The 16,923-nt window shown below is 37.8% G+C and overlaps 1 protein-coding gene across 1 annotated transcript in view; it reads left to right on the top strand.

Moving 5' to 3' along the window:
• det1 (DET1 partner of COP1 E3 ubiquitin ligase) overlaps nt 1–16,923 on the top strand; it is a 41,819-nt gene that overhangs the window by 18,274 nt on the left and 6,622 nt on the right. Inside the window, exons 7-8 of the transcript XR_009269406.1 lie at nt 5,850–5,919; nt 10,000–10,360. The gene's annotated coding sequence lies outside the window, so the exon portion shown is untranslated. The remainder of the gene's footprint in view (nt 1–5,849; nt 5,920–9,999; nt 10,361–16,923) is intronic.

Raw genomic sequence — 16,923 nt, 5'->3', positions numbered from 1 at the left:
CAGGAAGAAAATGTAACACCATTGTGTTTAAGGGTGCACTGCAGTATTCTCTCTGTTATACCTCTCTGTTTCTCTTTGTCCCATCACAACAAACCAATTAAATCATTAGGCTTACCGTAGTGATGCAGTAAGGCAAAAACAAGGATTTGTGTATCAGTGTAACGTATCAGTTAATTCATTTCTGACCAAAAGTAACCCTCCATTGTGAACCTTTAACACTGTACTGTACTTTTTCATTCACTCGCAATATTTGAAAATTAGCCCAAATTTCTTCATTTAATAGGACTGTTCAGTATAAATATCTTTCTATAAACATTTACCACTGCACGTTTAGTTAGCTTGAAATCATTTCTGAGAAACAGCAGCTTAGGGAGTAAAAAAAAGAAGCTAAATCCTTTTCCTGAGATCATTTAGAGGACTCTGAGTTTAAAAACGGGCCATGTGCGTTAGGAGGTTGTGTCACTGTTCTCTCTTGAGTGTGAATTCATGTATGTGTCACATACAAGTAATTTATACAGAGTCATATTGAGATGCATACATCAAAACTAGCATTTCTCACCCATATTCTGGTCCAAACCAGAAACATTTGCGTTCAACATCAACTCTGAATGCAGACAGTTTAAAACATTAATACGTCAATGATATATGCTTTCCTTAAGCTTTGATTGTTATAGCTAAAACTGTGTCCATCTTGTTTATATAAAAGAAAACAAATCCATACAAATGCTTTGTTCTTGCAGATATTTTATGTATGCCATTACTATCCATCTTTCCAATTAACGAACATACGCTTTAGCTTAATAAGACCTTCGCTAGCCTCTTAACAAAACACGCTTTGGTCCCTGTATATATATATTTAGATATGTTTCTTAATAGGTTCTCCTCCTCTCCATTTCCATTTGCAGCCTTCTTCAAAACCCAAAACCTTTTCACTGAGTCGTATTGTGCCTGATTAGCTTCTTCTGAAGTAGCTCACATCCTTGCTACGCCCTTAATGCTGTCGGCAGCCATCGAAGACCTTGCTGCACGGTGGAAATGATCATTCCCCCATTACCGAGGCTCCACTATTTTTAACTGCTGAATGAAACCTCCTAACCTTTCCCTGTTCACACCATAGCACATGTCTGAAAGGTAACTGCCCCAATAACGCACCGCGACATGCGTCAGGTACGCTAACCGAGACCTGCGCTCCAAGAAATCAAGGTAATTTGATAGTTCTCTGTTAGAGTATGCAGAGTGAAGAGCACTTATAAAAGTGTTACCTTTATTGTTCCTGCTTTGAAAACGCACATAAGGTCATAGTTGGAGCTAATGAGCCCATATGAATTGGATGATATTATTTTTTTGAAATGCTGGAAACATGGTTAAGTGGGATAATAGCACAGACGGCTTCTGCTGTGTGCTTCCATTTTTATAGATGAACAACTAACTAAACAAATAAACAACAGTGGAGTCAAGCTAAGTCAACATGCCTGAAAAAAAAGTTTTGGATGTGCAAAACATTGGTTCAATTCTTGTTTTGTTTTTCAGATACGTAAAGCTTCAATTGAACGGGCATATATACACATTAGGTAAGGTATTATAACAATATTTGGGTTCTGATGTTTAGTATGATTACATTTTTACCTATTAGTCTGTATGGGCTTCATTGCTGTTATATTTATGTCACTCTGAGTTTGGTCGGATAGAAATAATAAAGAATGTGAACAGAGCAGAATGACAGAACTTTACCATCATATACACTGTCTCAATATATATATATATATATATAATTTTTTTTGCTTTGAGAATATTGTTAGTTTTGAAGCATACAGCAGTACTTCTGCAGTACAAGGCTGTCTGTGTTTCTCCTGTGAGTTTTATTTAACCATCTCAAACAGTATCTTAAACCAAGAGGGCTGTTTGGACAGATGAAATCCATCCCTGCAACACATTTTGGCTTTTTTATCCCCAAATGCTGGCACAATATTTGTACCTCATGTCTTGAACACTCTGTCAACATTTAATATCATCCATGGTAGACTTTCCCTTCATATGACCAATATTGATTGAGAGTTGCAGTTTATTTTCTATGAGCACCTCGAGGGTTGATTGTTAAGAAATCCTGCAAGGAGATGGCAAACCCTGCAAAGACACTCAATAAAATGAAACTTGTGTTGAGGTGAAAAAAAGCGGAACAAGCCTAAATATTGACAAAACATATTTGACTAGGGCTTGCTGTTCCTCGGATTTTGTCAAGCTGTACGGGAGCTTCAAGCCAGCTGTGAATTGCGAATGAAGGTCTGCATGCTAGTGCATGTCCAGAGAGCCCCATGGCTGTTGTAGTGAGAGCAGGACTGACTTAATTTCCTTCTCCGGTACAACACTGTCAACAATACAAAGAAAGGTGCATGCAAAAGTGAAGGAAGAAAGACAAAAGTACGAGGGAAGGAAGGGAGGCAAGAAGGACAGAAAGACAGTTGCATGGGGGAAGAAAGAAAAACAAGGGAAAATTGGAAGGAAAGAGAAAGGAAAGAAGGCAAGAAGGAGGAAAAATGACAGCAGAAAGACAAAGTTGCATGGAAGAAGGAAGAAAAAGATGGGAAACAAAGCAGGAAAGAGGAAGGAAAGAAAACGGAAGGTTTGAAGGAGGAAACAAAGTAGGAAGGTAAAAAAAGAAGTAATGAAGGAGGGAAAACAAAAGGAAAGCAAAAAGCAGGATGGAGGAAGGAAAGAAAAGGAATGAAGGCAAAAAGAAATGAAAGACAGTAAAGGTGCATGCAAGAAAAAAGTAGGAAAAACAAAGGAAGAGGGAGGAAAGGAAGACAAAGTAGGAAGATGGAATGAAGAAAAACAAAAGGGAAGCAAAAAAGCAGGAAGGAGAGGAAAGAAAAGGAAGGAAAGCAAGGAGTAAACAGACAGTAGAAAGAAAAAAATGTAAAGCAGAAGAAAGAAAAAGGCGGGAAGGGAAATGAAGGAAGGAAGGGCAGATAAAGTAAGAAGGAGATAGGAAAGAATAATGAAGGAAGGAAAGGAGGAGGAAAGAAAAATGAGGAAGACAAAAACAAAGTTTGAAGGAAGGAGGGAAGGTAACTGGTAGAAAGAGTGGAAAACCATGTTTAAAGAAAGGAAGGTAAACAAGGACGACTGTTAAAAGGGGAACGAAAGAAAAAGAAAAAAGGAAGGAAGGAGGAGAAAAGGTAGAATGCTGCAAGGGGGAAAAGAGGGGAAATGAATATAATAGGAGAAAAAATAAGATGGAAGCAAGGGCTGTTGGTCCAGCTGGAAAAAAGAAACCAGCCTGTTTTCTGGTTTTAGCTGGTTAAAGATGGTTTAGCCTGTCTTCCATCCCAACCAAGCTAGTTTTGATCTATTTTTCTAGCTAAACGCACCCCATCTTGAACCATAGAAACAGCATGTCTTGGCTAGGCAGGGAAGACCAGTCAAGTAGTATTTTTTGGATAAGAACCATAAAGGTTACTGAATTTTGATAATAAATCCGCATTCACTTTGTCTGTAAACCCTTAAAAACCCATTCAATGGACATGGAGAAAACCACAGAGAACGATCGCACAACACGCGCCCGAGACAAACCTCCAAACACCCTCGCTGCATGTAGCTATCGGAACATAATCTAAAATTACGCAGCGAAGCTAACTCATTAGCATACTCATGCACTGGAGGGAAATGCACTGATTATGTTTTACTTTACACTGATGACCGAGATGTATTCATCTGCTAGGACTGCGGCTTTGTGTGTCTGCGTGTTCGGCCAGGGGAAAAGGGTGGGGGGACGGATACGTAATAATCATCCTCCCTAGATTAAATGGAGGCCATTAGACGGATATTAGGGGAACAATTGGGAGTATTGGGCCAGGCTGTCCGCTAGCGCTCTTCACTACGATCAACGAGTGAGTCACGGCTCTGGCTAATGGTTTATCAGCCGTGTAGATATAGGACCGTAGCGCGGCTGCGGAGGGGAGCGCACCGGGAGGCCTGGCCGCGGATATTTTATCGGCCTACATGTCTCCGGCTTCTGTTCCCTTCTCTCCCAGCATTACCGGGAAAAAATCATTACCGCTGTAATTATTTTCAAGAAGATGTACTCAGAGAACTCGCAAATATCAGCGAATTGCCTTCTTTGATAAATACCTACTATAACATTCAGGGGGGTTATTTTGCTGCACATCCGCTCTTTTTTTGTGGGTTTGTCATGTTATTTTCCAGGGTATGTCCATTTAGAAGTAGGATGTTTTACTGCGTTTGCGTCCATGCGTTAATTGGTCGTAATTAAGGACATGCAAGCCCCACAGAAAGGTTGAGAGCGGTACGCATTGTGAGGTAGAGGCATGTTCGAAGGGGAACGTGTGGGCTGGTTCTGTCAGAGAGGCACAAGGCAAACAAAGCTGCTCGGTCATGTCTGAGAGCACCATGAATAATCTCTGATTGAGCCCAATTATCACAGCAGACATATCTGACAGAAACAGAGGCGGAGGCAAAATGAGTAAGACCTATTAATAATTGCAAAAAACGCGCGCGCGAAAAAAAACTACAAAAAAAAAAAAAAACATCGGGTTAGCGCGAAAAGAGAACAGGCAAAACAATATGGTGCCTAAAGATCCAGAGGCGAAATCAGACCACCGTGTGTCAACACACAAAATAAAAGGAGGCACCTGTTTATAATAGTCACCTCCCTGGAAGCTTATTTCTCCTGATGGGACCCCTACTGATGAGAGGAGACCCGACTAATCTTTATGTGACCTGTCCCTAGCCGCGGGGGACGGGCAGAACACAACGCGTGCCCGGCGGTACAATAGGCACATAGAGATTCGTATTGACAGCTTGCGGTCGGGGGTATCGGTTTGCACCCCGGGATGGCATAATCACATTATGGATGAAAGTGAAGCGTTGTCTGTATTAATAGGCATTGAGTCAGGTGGGTTTTGCCCCGGTGAGCCCCTGCGCCGGAAAGAAGGGTGGAGAACATTCAGTCTGTATGACTAGTGCAGTGCTGCCACCATGTGGCGCGTGCGCATGTGTGAACGTGCATATCTTCAAATTAAAGGCACGCTGGGTTATGTCTAAAAAGACTGAGGAAATAAAATAACACGTGTTTTCTTTTTCAGAACATCTCAGAAGGCTTTGAGAAGGTTCGGTCTCTTTATGCTAGTCGGTCAGTTTATTTATGTCAGTCAAAAGCACGCACGTATCATGCTTTTCTCCATTAAGACCAGAGGAGGGCAGTATACTGATCACAGTAGGTTCTCCTTAATGGAGGATTAAAAAAACACTTTATATTGGTACGTTGTTACGCATACAATCCCTCGTTTCCTGTCTGTAGGCTAGGTCTTACATTTATTTTATTGTATTTTCTACAATGTTTTTGCTAGGCTCAAATTAACTCCAAAAAGAACGTGATTAAAACTGCATGATTGGTTAGCTGTAAAACAGAGATACAGTTTTGTCTGCCTGTTTGGTTTTTTTGATTAGGTCAGAGGATGTTATTATAGATTAGAGAATTAATTTTAAAATTACTAGTGTTATTTTCATGTGAACGTCATCATTGTAGTCTCTGGGACCCAAATATTAAAACAGTAAATCAATCCCTACAGACATAAGGGCTTAAATAATTATAATATATTATATTATAATTTAATTTTCTCAAATATTTGTCTCATGTGCAGCTGTATTTACAGTAAAAACACAGCAGAGGCTGATTGTCTTGACCAAATAGGCTACAAGAAGACAAATGCTTATGGGAAATGGCTAAAAAAGCAATCTCTCTCTGTCATATCCAATTAATGTTTATATAATTTGCCCACATGAGCCAGACTAATGATTCAAGTTATTGATTTCTCGCTCTATTTTAGGGAAGCCTTCTCTGGAGGATGAGATCTGGGAGTTTATCCTCAAACACAGAATAACAGCATGCTGTGTCAGGTATTTGCGTGTACATGCATTTTGAATGTATATCATATTTATAAAAGGGAACCTCACCTTCCTATATAGTGTTTTAAAATCCTATATAGTGCTTTGTGCATTTTTTAAAAAGAAAAAAAAAAAAACACTGTAAAAAAAAAAAAAAAAAAAGTTGTTTCAACTTAAAATAATTTGTTACCCCGCTGACTTAAAATTTTTAGTTTATTCAACTAAAATATTCCAGTTGTCCCTAAACTAACAATTTTAAGTCAGTGGGGTAACAAATTATTTTAAGTAGAAACAACTTTTTGCATGATGGCAGATCTACTTAAAATAATAATTAGACACTAAAGTTGTCATGAAAAAAAAACAGCATTTATTGTTTTTTCAAAGCAGCAAATAATATTCGCTTTTCATTATTCTGTGCGCAGCATATTAAAATAAAGTGTGAGCCAATATTTATTGTTTGCAAACACATGCTTAAGACAGTTTATTCAGCATTAAATGCTTTGCTGACATGAGGTCTATTGGAAATGCGCAAGAAGGGAGCTACAATTACACACAAATAAATATTCCTGACAGTGCTAACACAAAGGCTCTCAATGTGCATTAACCATAATCCCCATGGTTCCTGCTGTTTGACCATTTAATAAAACTCAATTAAATGTAGTCGGTCGTAGAGCTTTTGTGCGGCGATCCGTTACACAGGCACGGAAACCGCAGGCTCAAGAGGTGTGTTTGTTGTGTGTAGTGTCGGTCTAGGATGTGTTAAGCCAAAACAAAAGGAATTAAATTCTCATTCATGGATGTTACATAAGCACTCCATTGAATTTGTATCTGGAGGCCTGTTTTGATGCACAACAACAAACAATGACAGCGCCCCCATGTGGTTCAACAGCATCCCTGCCCATTTGTGGTTACACTGCCACTGTCTTAGTAAATGTAACGTATTAGTGGAACAGTTGTGTTGTACTTTGAAAGCTGACATCAGACTGTTTAGCATTTTTGAAGCTTGATCAAAGCAAAACTGAAGCATTTACACACATCACATATCTTCATCTATTCCAGCAACTGTGCTGTGATTTTATGCAATGTTTTAGCATTTATGCAATCAGATTAATTATTCATAAGCTTGAATTTGACTGCTAGTGTTTTTCTGTATCTCACCACTAGGTGGCAATAGTTAGCTTTCTAACTGCTTGAGCTGTATTTGAATATTTCACCATGACCACAGTAGAATAGAGAGTGACTCAGACTTGCAATGATTTTACAAGGCTGAGAAGAAAAAGAGAAACATATATTTCTTATCTACGTAAGTCAGATTTAATGTACACTATTCATAAAGTCTAAAATAATTGTACATTGATACTTAGTGTGGACACCAAATGTAAATGAACGTGAATGAAAATAAGTCTGTCCATTCAATAATTTGTACAACCTTAGGGGCAAATTCACAGTTAAACCATTTAAAAGCAATAGGTCTATGCAAAATCATACGCAAAAATACAGTTCAACCAGGTGCTAAATGCTGTAATAGTACTTTGATGTATTTAAGACATTAACATTCTTTTCAGTGCAAACACACCTCCTTTTTATGTAAATTAGGGCCATTATAGATGCCGTTTTTGCTATTTTTTTTTCTTATTTTTCGTGTATTTTTTCTTTCTTTATTACCTGATTGCACAATTCTTTTAGTTAAAGGAATAGTTTACCAAAATGGAAATTTCCTGATTATTTTCACCCCCAGACCATCCAAGATGTATATGACTTTCTTCAGCTGAAGAGAAATTAAGATTTTTGAGGGAAAAATTCCAGGATTTTTCTCCATATAATAGAAGTAAACAGGGCTCTTTTTGATGGTTCAAAATCCATATTTAGGCAGCTTCAAAGTAATCCACACAACCCCAGCCAACAAATAAGAATCTTCTCTAACAGTTTTAAGTAAAAATATATAATTTCTTTTTATTTATTTATTTTTTTTAGTTTGTTCTCAAAATGACTCATCGTTTCACTAGAGAAGACCCTTATTTGTTGGCTGGGGTTGTTTGGATTACTTTTAAGATGCCTAAATATGGATTATGAGCCATCAAAAATGGTCCATGCATGTATACATCATATACATCTTAAATGACCTGGTGGTGAGTACAGTCATGGCCAAAAATATTGGCACCCTTGGTAAATATGATCAAAGAAGGCTGTAAAAATTTATCTGCATTGTTAATCCTTTTGATCTTTTATTCAAATAATTCACAAAAATCTAACCTTTCGTTGGATAATAAGAATTTAAAATGGGGGGGAAATATCATTATGAAATAAATGTTTTTCTCTAATACACATTGGTCACAATTAATGGCACCCTTTTATTCAATACTTTTTGAAACTTCCATTTGCCAGTTTAACAGCTCTAAATTTTCTCCTATAATGCCTGATGAGGTTAGAGAACACCTGACAAGAGATCAGAGACCATTCCTTCATCCAGAATCACTCCAGACCCTTTAGATTCCCAGCTCCATGTTGGTGCTTCTTCTCTTCAGTTCACCACTCATTTTCTATAGGGTTCAGGTCAGAGGACTGGAATGGCCAGCAGAAGCTTGGTTTTGTGCTCAGTGACCCATTTGTGTGTTGATTTTGAGGTTTGTGTTTGGATTATTGTACGGTTGGAAGATCCAAACATGGCCCATTATAAGATTTCTAACAGAGTTTTTTTTTTATCTGTTGGTATTTGATAGAATCCATGAAGTCATGTGTCTAAACAAGATGTCCAGGACCTCCAGCAGAAATATAGGTCCACAACAGCAAAAATACAGCAGTATATTTCATTGTACACATGGGGTACTTTTTATCCCTGTGTTCACCAAACCCATCTTGAGTGTTTGCTGCTACAAAGCTCATTTTTTAGTTTCATCTGACCATAGAAGCCTGTCCCATTTGAAGTTCCAGTCGTGTCTGATAACTGAATATGCTGGAGTTTGTTTTTGGATGAGCTAGGAGAATTTTTCTTGAAACCCTCCCAAACAACTTGTGCTGTTTGACCAATTTTTTAAAAAGGTTTTCTGACCCCGAGATTCACTATTTTCTGCAATTCTCCAACTATGGTCCTTGGAGAGTCTTTAGCCACTCAAACTCTCCTTCTCATCGTGCGTTAGGACGATATAGACACATGGCCTCTTCCAGGCAGTTTCATAACATTTTATTTTGATTGGAAATTCTTAATTATTGCACTGATGGTGGAAATGGGAATTTTCACTGCTCTAGCTCTTTTCTTAAAGCCACTTCACTAATTTGTGAAGCTCAATTATCTTTTGCTGCACATCAGAAATATATTCTTTGGTTTTTCTCATTGTGATGGATGATTAAGGGAATTTGGGCTTTGTTTTCCCTCCTATTTATATTTCTGTGAAACAGGAAGCCATGGCTGGATAATTTCATGTTCATAATCACCCTGGAGTGCTCAAAATTGTGAATATGAATGGGAATATACTTCAGAGATATTTTACTCATAAGAATTTCTAGGGGTGCCAATAATTGTGTCCAAAATGTATTTGAGAGAAACATTTATTTCATAATGATATTTATGATAACGAATGAAAAGATAATGAAAGATCTAAAGGATTAACAATGCAGATTAATTTTCACAGCCTTCTTAGATCATATTTACCAAGGGTGCCGGTATTTTTGGCCATGACTGTATATAATCAGGAAATTTTCATTTTTGGGTGAACTATCCCTAAAATAACGCAAACAACATTTACGAATGAACTGCTTGAACAATTAATTCTTAATGATGTCTCTTTTGAAGTGTAATTTTCACACCTGATATCTTCTGTAGTTTTTTTATTTATTTTTTTTATTGGAAAGCCTGATTTTTAGTGTTTTGTTGGCTTGAATGTTTCACCAAGGTACTTAACGGTACAACCTAATGAACTAATCAGTCAAATTAGCCCTGATTAAAGTCCATGGTGTGATTAATGTAGCGTTTGTGGGTGGTATTAAGTGCTTGGTATGTGTTCATATTTTGACACCATTGAAACTGCATGAAATTAACAGCATGGCGTACTTATTTGCATGTTCCTCTGTCTAAACAACTCCCCCTCTCTGCAGCAGTCTGGTCTGAAACATCATGAATCCGAGTGGACGGAGATGTTGTCCAACCTATGGAAGGAAAACAGAGAGGGAGAAAATGAAAGAGAAAGAGAGGGCATCGTGCTGCTCGCAAACTGACAATTCCAGCGACTCTGTCAGACAGCAGTTGACTGCTACTCTGCTATTCCTGTTAGAGGGCTGAACCCACTCTGCCTTGTTGGCACAGATATTTTTAGCCCTGGCTTTTGGCAGAGAGACCAGCACTAAGAGTGATGGGGCCACACAGGCCTCCAACTACAAAAGGGCAGTGGTGGGATGAAGAGGGCGGAGGCAGGCAAGGTCACATGAGGCCACTGGAGACGAGAGACTGGAAGATGAGGTGATGAAATCTGGTGATTGAGTCTTGTAGAATCTGTCTTTGACAAACTACATCTTATGCCTGTAAAAAGGTTCTTAAACATTCAATTGTATTTCGATAAAACTACTACTAAAATGATCAAATGTGTATGAAGCCCGTTGCTGCCATGGAATAAAAACAAAAACCTAATCGCGACTTTTTATATTTATATTTCTGAGGAAATAATGTCAGGATTAGCTAGATATAAACTCACAATTCTGACTTAACTTCTCGTATTTTAGAGTTTACTTCTCGCAATTCTTAGTTTATATCTAGCTAATTCTGACTTTATTTCTTTAGAATGCTGAGTTTACATTTTTGTTAGATTTTAGTTTTTTGTTACTGCCAAAAAATAACGAAGGTAATTGCGACTGTTTATCTCACAACTCTGACATTCTTTCTCGCAATACTGAGATAAAATCTGAATTGCGAGATATCAAATCACATCTCTAAGAAAAAAGTCAATTGCTAGATACAAATTCTGACTTACCTTCTCGCATTTCAGGGTTTACTTCTCGCAGTTGCAAGTTTATATCTCGCAATTCACGCAAGTCCGAAAAGCCTGAATCGTTTGAGGTAAATTTAACAAACTCAACAAAGAAATAAACAAGCTTCTATACAAATGTGACCAAAAAATTACAAAATTGCATCAAGAACTTAAAATATAGGCAGGTGGGAAAACGTTTAAGCATCCAAATGTAGTTTAATTAGTGTGCAATACAGTTTTTCCACAGAAAAATGGCTAACACAGAGTAAGTTTGATTATGAACCGTATTTTTTTTTTAGTGAGTCTTTATAGCAAAAAGATTTATAAAGCAGCTTCAAACGTGCACATGAGATTGTGATTTGAATCAGACTCACTCAGTGAATCGTTCAGAAAATAGCCTGAGAGTGATTCTGTAATTTAAAACTAAACTAATTGTAGAAGCCAATGGCTCCTTAGACACTTTATTTAGTCTGTAGTCCTGCATTAGTTGTGCTTTTTGTTGCTCAGTTTAAAACTAAACAAAGGATTTGTATTTTACTTCTCTATTTTATTGTTTTCTTAGTAAGATCGCTTTCACGTCTTTAACCGCTGTTTGCTATCACAGGACTGCCAAAACAGCCTAACCTCTTCACAGTGTATTGCCTCATCTTTCCCTCATAAACCTTTTTGTTTTGCAGACTCTTTGTGCCCGGATTGTATAATGGCTCCTCCTCAGTTACTGATAGACTTCTTTCCCGCCTTTTAGCTCTCTTCCCATCAGCCTCTCAGCAGGTCTCTTTCTTAGATCCACCTGTCTGTGTGCCGAGCTCTGCGGAAAGCACTAACATATTCCCTTTGTTAGCCGTGCCTCCTACACAATTTGTCTCTGCATGGATGACCTTGACTGCTCCAATCCCAAAATAGACCCCGCACACAGGTGTTTTTTTATCGCTTCCTCAAGACTGTATTATCGCACGCAGGTTTTCTTTCTATAAATGGAAGATCTGAATCTTACGCTATCAACCCTCTCCTGCCAAGTCAAGGCAATCTGTCGTTTGGCATTCAGCTCTGCAGATTACTTGTTGCTATGTGAAAGTTTGGCGGAAGGGTTTATGTTTAGAAAGTCGTCACATCTCTGGAATACATTTTCTGCCCATTTAGTTTGTACTATAAATACTGCATTTGTAGGTCTATATATTGAGAAGGTAAACATTTAGTTGATATCCACAATGAAACAATGACAGACATGACAACTCAATTTTGTTTTCCTGGCATGAGTAATTAAGGTAAATGATTCAGTTTGCGAACAAAGTTTGGTGCAAAACTATTTCTACCAGAAACAATGAGCAACAGGACATTTCGTTGACAGGTTAGCATCTTTTGGATGTGTCATGCTGGGTACAGCATGATCTCATCCACAATGAGATCTCAATGGTGCAAATAAAAATGTATTTAAATTAATAGCTAACATATGCATAGCTATAGAAGTGCTAGCAAGTTGCTATACATGGAAAATCAGATGAAAAATACACAGTGTATAGGCTAAAATGAACAGTGAGTGTTAGCAAGCTAACAGGGTAAAAAAAGATTAGATTGATTTGCTGAGATATGAAGTCAAGAAGGATGTGCTAACAAGTTGATAACCAAGCAAAGCAAAAATCTGTATAGATAACATAAAATCAACAACAGATGTGCTAGCAATCTGCAAACAGAGCAGAACAAGTTTGAAAAATTGCTAGCTAGCATGAAATAAACAACAGAAGTGCTTGCAAACTGCTGACAGAGCAAGGGGTCTAAAAATACTTAGCTAATTATAGCTATAGAAGTGCTAGTAAGTTGCTAACAGAAAATCTGATTGAAAGATACATAGCTACTATATAATCAAAAGTAAGTGCTAGCGAGCTTGCTAAACTAAGTGAAAAAGAATAATATAAATCAAGAATAGATGTGCTAGCAAGCTACTAACAGAGCAGAGTGGATCAAAATGCGCTAATATATGAAGTTAACTATAGTGTTAGCAAATTGCTAATAGACTGAAAAACATTGGGCAATACTGCTAATATATGGATTCCAGAATAATAACAAATCAGATTGAAATATATATAAAATGAACAACTGGTGTGCTAGAAAGCTGAAAGAGCAAAATAGATTAAAAATACCTATCTGACAATACAAAAATATAAGTGCTAGGAAGCTACCCTTACGAAAATGAAAAGTGTAGTAATCCTATAGCTTTTTGGCAGATTGATTACCAGTTAACCACAGTTTTACTACAAATACCATAGGAAACTATGGTTAGAGTTTAACAAAAGCATGGTTAATTTTTTGGTTCCATTTGTAGTAAAACCATGGTTGATTATCTTCTCTGAGCAAAATGACATTTGTTTGAGATGCACAAGGTGGATTTAGAGGGGACTTGGGAATGAGATGGATGCCGCATGATATGTCCAGTAGACCTCAGGGTTGGAGCATCGGTCTCTGAGGACGCGGCTGGCTACTGCGCCACAGGCTCGCTCTCCTCATTCTCATCCTCAAGAAATAACTTGCCTGCAGCCTGCTGTCGTGCCATCTCTTAGTGTGAATTGAGTCTATGTGTTGCCAGTGGTTATAGATGCTATCAGTCAAGCACCACACATGCCTGTACCTGCGCTCTGACGCCGGAAGCCAATCTATATTCCACTGCAATGTTGAGAGCATGTGTTAGCTGACAAACAAATAAAGCCAACAGTCGGTTTTGATGGGGAGGAGATGAGAAAATGAGAATTTGAACAAAGTTTGACAATAATTCCCACGCTCGACATATTAGCGGAAAGATGGTTCTCACTTCTAAGGTCTGAGATGGAATTAAATATCCACCCCACTGAGTTTTTGTCACCGTTCCTTTGCAAAGCCGCAGCTATTTCACATCTCTCTGTGGCGGGTCTTTGATATTAATGCGGGTGTTTTTTTTTTTTTATGTGAGAGGAGGTATTTTTCTTCCATTATTACTCAGAGCGGTACAGTCAGAGAAATTCGATTGTCCCGAAATAAGGCTGTCCTTCACTGTGTTGACATTTCCAAGAGGCATCTTAAAATCGAGATCTTTATTTAGCAACAGACCCAGACTCATTCACACGGTTGTTTATCCGGGGGAAATGTTTCATAAAAACATTCTGCTTGAAAGTCAATTGCTTAATCCGTAAGTGTTAATAAGCCAACCTCTGACCTCAGTCAATTAGTCTCGGCGTTTAAAAACCCTCTCACAGTCAGGTGTTGCTTTCACACAGAGATATTTCCGCTTTCTCTGATTTATGAATTCTAGTCGGTAAGTAACAGTAATTTTTTATAATGCTTAATTAAAGTGGCCATTAAATGATGACTCTCCTGCTGTATTTTTCAAGCATAATCACATTGGTGCATTTCGCTTTGAAAGGCCGACTTGGCAGAATATTAGAGTCTGTAGATGCTGAAGCACAGTTCACTTCTTTTGTTTCTAATGTAGAGCCATAAAACATCTTTTATGCTCGTGAATTCAGTAGGCTGTGTGAAGATAATCAAAGCACAGGCATTTTAATATTATTTATGGAAGCGCGTATTACCTTCTTGGTTTTCACCCTGGGTTAATTTGACTGTGTGGGAGCGTTTGTGTGTAAGTAAGTAGTTTCCATATGCTTCTCCAGATGATAGTAATGTTGTTGCCCTCTGCTGGTACAATAGATAATTAGCCCTGCCAAAATGACCTCTCAATGCTAGGAATAATTTATACCTCAACAGGAGAAAACAACAACTGTGTTTCTATGAAAGGACTTTGGCTGTCTTTCTTCATAGACTCTACAATTGCTCTACCACTTCATGTTTCCCCCCCGTTTTTTTCTGCAAGTAAAGCAACTTTAAGGTTCACTCAACAACCCAACACATTTCTGAACAGGATAGCCCCTCGATACTTTGACTGTTGACAGATGTCTCATGTTTTGTTCGACATCTTTAACTCTGTGGTACACATGTCAGTGTGCACTTGGACAAAGGCTTCTCTTTGAAAATGACATCTGCGCAGGCCACAGAGGTGACCACAGGCCAGGGGTTGAGTCCTGCAGGCATCTCCCTGCTGGTAATTTCAAACTGTGGCTCAGAGGTCCATGGCCTGCAGGACAGAACTGTCGCTTTCAGCCCTGACAGACCGTCTGCCGTGTGTTTCTTTTCTTCCTCATATACTCTAACATGTACAACATCAATTTTCACACAAAAAATAAAATGTACTCACCCTCAGGCCATCCAAGACGTAGATGAGTTTGCTTCTTCATCAGAACTGATTTGGAAAAATGTAGCATTACCTCATTTGCTCAGCAATAGATCGTCTGCAGTGAATGGGTGCCGTCAGAATGAGAGTCCAAACAGCTGATAAAAACATCGCACTAATCCACAAGTAATCCACAACACTTCAGTCCGTCAACTGACATCTTGTAAAGCAAAAAGCTGTGTGTTTGTAAGAAACAAATCCATTCAGTGTTTTTATCTTCCATCCATTGCTGGCTAAAATACAAGTCCTTCATCCACAATCCTGCTTTCTCCAGTGAAAAAGCCATCTTGTCTAAGTCATTAGAGATATATGCACAGATTGAGCACTGTTTACAAGCAAAAACAGTCCAAAACCATTCTAAACAAATATGTTGGTGTATTTTTATGTGAGATGACGACATGGACATTTGTAGGAAGCATTATTATGGATCATAGTAATTTGGCCAGAAGTGATTGGTATGAAGTTAAAAGGCTTTAATTATGGATTTGTTTCTTACAAAAAAGTTTTTCACATTAGTTTCCCCCAAAAATATTGGTAGCCTTTTAGGTAACACTTTATTTTAAGGTGTCCATAATACAGAGTAATTACCTAGTTAAGTACTTAGTAGTAGCAGTTGTACTTACATGAAACAAAATGTACTTACCATGTAACTAAGTTATGGAACAGCCTGTACTTACAGTTTGTAATTATGTAGATGTAATAAGCAGCTGCTGTTACACATATGTAACTGACCGAGTCTGTTACACAGCTACTTATGTAACCCAAAGATTGTTACATATGTGTTGCAGACTTTATACCACGTAATTATAAATGTAAGTACACAGACATAAGCTACTTAAAATAAAGTGTATCAAGATTGTACTTAAGTATACTTCATGTGTATCTATACTATACACCTTATCCAGCTGCACCTTAGTTTGATTTAACCCTCCAGTACACCGCTAAAATACATGTAATACCTTTCTAATTACATTAAATTTACAGAATATTACACAAACATAAGCTACTTAAAATAAAGTGTATCAAGATTGTACTTAAGTGTACAAGTAGCTGTGTAACAGTAGCTGCCTATTACATCTACATAATTACAAACGGTAACTACAGGCTGTTCCATAACTTAGTTACATGGTCAGTACATTTTATTTAATGTAAGTACAACGACTACTACTAAGTACTTAATTAGGTAATTACTCTGTATTATGTCACCTTAAAATAAAGCGTTACCACATTTTATTTTACAGTCCTGTTCCTCATGTACATACTATGTACTTATTACAGTAATTACAATAACTAAGTAATAACTAGGTGCTAACTCTGAACTTACCCCTAAACCTAACAATACCCCATGTAGTTACCTTATATTACCAGAACTTTCTTAGGTAGGTACACTGTAAGTACATGTAAGTACACGTACTGTAAAATAAAGTGCAACCTAAATATTAATTTGATTTAATAAATATATATATCTATCTATCAGACATATATTTGTTTGTAATAGTTTGGACAAACAAAGTTTAGCAGTGAAATCTTATAAACTATGCAAACTCTTAGCCCTCTGGACATGCTGACTACTTCAATAAACTCTTATTATATGCGGTGTACCTGAATAAATATTCAAATTCATAGCACAAATGCTTTGCATAGATAAATGATTACTAAGAACACAGAACAACACAGCAGAAATGCAGCATTCGGACGGGGGGAATCAGTGCACACCGGCAGGATGATGAAAAGGAAGCTTCCCACTGTGCTTATTGAAATGCATCACAATCATTTGACATGCAAGAAATCTCCAGGCGGATT

This window comes from Onychostoma macrolepis, chromosome 25 (genome assembly GCF_012432095.1).
Source record: "Onychostoma macrolepis isolate SWU-2019 chromosome 25, ASM1243209v1, whole genome shotgun sequence".
Taxonomy (NCBI): Eukaryota; Metazoa; Chordata; class Actinopteri; order Cypriniformes; family Cyprinidae; genus Onychostoma; species Onychostoma macrolepis.
The sequence above is the reverse complement of the archived record's forward strand: the minus strand, read 5'-3'. Positions and strand labels throughout refer to the sequence as shown.